Genomic DNA, 2,727 nt, shown 5'->3' on the forward strand with positions numbered 1-2,727 from the left:
TGACTAGTACTTCGTAGACTGTTATTTGTAAACTGAGGGAACTGTTGCTGTGAAAGGAGAAGGTCACCAAATATGCACGCCGATGCGCATATAGATCATTTTGGTGTTTCGCTTAGACGACGAATAAAAACCCTCGTTGTATATATTTGCGAAGTTCGTTACCAAATAGGGTTGACCGGTAGGGATTGTTTTAATTTGTTTTAATTTCGGGGTTTTTTTAAATCTGAAAGAGGGTAAAAATGGCTCACAAAATCACAGAAAGCTTGAAAAACTTGGAAAAAAACTGAAAAATGTTTGCCACCATATTTTTTTCGGATGTTTTCAGTCAACATTAATCCACCTGGGCCAAAAATGGCTGTTTTTAATTGCATATATTTCGTAGCCTTATTTCATTATGTGACCGTACACGACGAATGAGCCGTAAATTTCCCCCGGTCAATTTTGTTTTATTTCGTGTTTAGAAAATATATATCATAATCTTTAAAATGGCATATCATTTGACTTCAAACGATATCCAGAAGCGGGGTTATGGTTTGTTGAACTTTGCTCCTTCGACAAAATGTTATACCTTTTTCGGTTCTGCGTTTGTCTTTTTTCCCACGTTGCTGGTAATAAAATACCAAACAGTCATAATTGACGGCTATTTCAAATCATCCGAAAGTCAACGAGGTTCAGGAATGTCCTCTCATTGTTAATTGTTGCTTCTACATACCAAGACAAAATACAATGCTTTGTAACCCACCACTTGAACAGGATTTAGCCAAAGCAAACAACTAGAGATATTTAAGTATTCTATAGCCATATAGGTAGAAGGTTATTATCAACAATAGGATTATTTGATTGGTTTAAAAGGTATTTGACTAGCGCTTTCAAAAGGAGATACATGTATAATAGCACTAACTTGAGGTACCTATGAATACGACCTTCATGCACATTTTACACAGTAACTCAGAATACAATTTAGGACATTTACAGTTCATTCGTGGTGTACGGTCACATATTAGTAAAGATGTTTAGACATAGCCTAGTTTCAAACATTTTCACTCTTTTTAAGTTTGAAAGGAGCTGTTTATCACAATAAACGCTGATGCGCCTAAGTACAATTAGGTGTTCTGCGGCTTATTTCATGATCAGTTGGGATATAACAACGGTCTTGTTTTTTTAAAACCTTTAATAATTATTGTTGGTTTTATTAGCATTTCGGACACGTCAGACATTCAACAAAAATTAGGCCTGTATGGTTGAAGATGTGTTTAGTTTGGAGCGGAACAATATATATTTCGGCAGTAAATGTTGGCCTATTTCATAATTTTATAGATATTATACAAATATATACTGCCATGAGAGGTTCTGGTTAAAACTATGGGCCCGAGGTGAGATCAATAGTACTATTTTCCTGAGGGGCGCAGCCCCGAAGGAAAATAGTATTAATTGATCTCAACGAGGGACCATAGTTTTAACCAGAACTTCGAAAAAAAGGCAGTATATATTTGTTTTATATACTTCATTAATATGTTCTTTGTTCATTGATTGGTTAAAAGAAAATTATTTGACGTTTTGACTCTCCCGCTTCTATCCTGAGTGAACAGCACGGCTAATTTAAGCACAACCTACCCTTCAAAAAATCGAATAGCCTAAAATCGGGCTAACCAATTACAGCAGCGCGAAATGACGCTATGGCAGTTTCGCGTGCGTGAACTGTTCCGTCGCATCGAATGCGCGCACGCGGAAGGCATGGTCAAAAGTACTATTTACGGCTTGGAGGTACTATTTACGGCTCATCCGGGACATTGAAAATACTATTTACGGCTTAGAGGTACTATTTACGGATAGGAGTACTGATGGTAGAACTATTTTTGGTCATGTGATCCACTTTTAACCAATCAATGAACAAGAATATATTAATGAAGTATATAAACATCTAGTCTTACTTCCTTTTATATTCGAAAGTGCAATATTATAAATAAGAGGGTATAGCTGTAATGGTGTCTAACATAGTACAAGGGTAATGGAAAGAAAACATGTTATTCCAGTATGCTTTAAAGGGCATAATTGCTCGGACAACATCATATCATTGGCAAGCTAATATTACGAGGACAATGAAAATGACTCCTTTTTTGAGAAAATAAATCGTTCAAATCACTGTCTATGTTTTAATTGATATTCCGCAAAAACCAACTGTAAGTGTTGAGTTCCTTCGAACGAGACAGATTTGACCTAGAAACTACAGTGATGTCATGAAATGAACATTGCCAGCTTTGAGAGAATGGACTGTCAACACTCTCAATGCACATACTGTTTTTGTTATCAGAAAAAAAACCCTCTGAATCAAGTATTACAAATTTAATGGTTTTACACATAATTATGGATAAAATCAGGCCGCTTCTTTATTATATATTAGTAAATTGTGATATTACAATTCATATGTATATCAACTTGATGAGAAATATTTGGACTGGCATATTTGGATGAGAAATATTTGGACTAAAAAATAATTCAAAAAAATTTTAATAGATCAATGTTACCTAAAATATTATTGCTATTTTAAAATACCTTGATTCGCCATGACATTAAACACATGTATTTTATTGCCCTTTTCGTGCCGTATCTAGGACAAAGCCTATGTGAATATGGCGTAAAATGATTAATGAACTGAATACATGAATCTTAATTATACCATTTCTCACACTGATGTGGCAGTGACGACAGTGCGCTTTCATTGGCCGC

Source organism: Amphiura filiformis, chromosome 18 (genome assembly GCF_039555335.1).
Source record: "Amphiura filiformis chromosome 18, Afil_fr2py, whole genome shotgun sequence".
In the NCBI taxonomy this organism is placed as follows: domain Eukaryota; kingdom Metazoa; phylum Echinodermata; class Ophiuroidea; order Amphilepidida; family Amphiuridae; genus Amphiura; species Amphiura filiformis.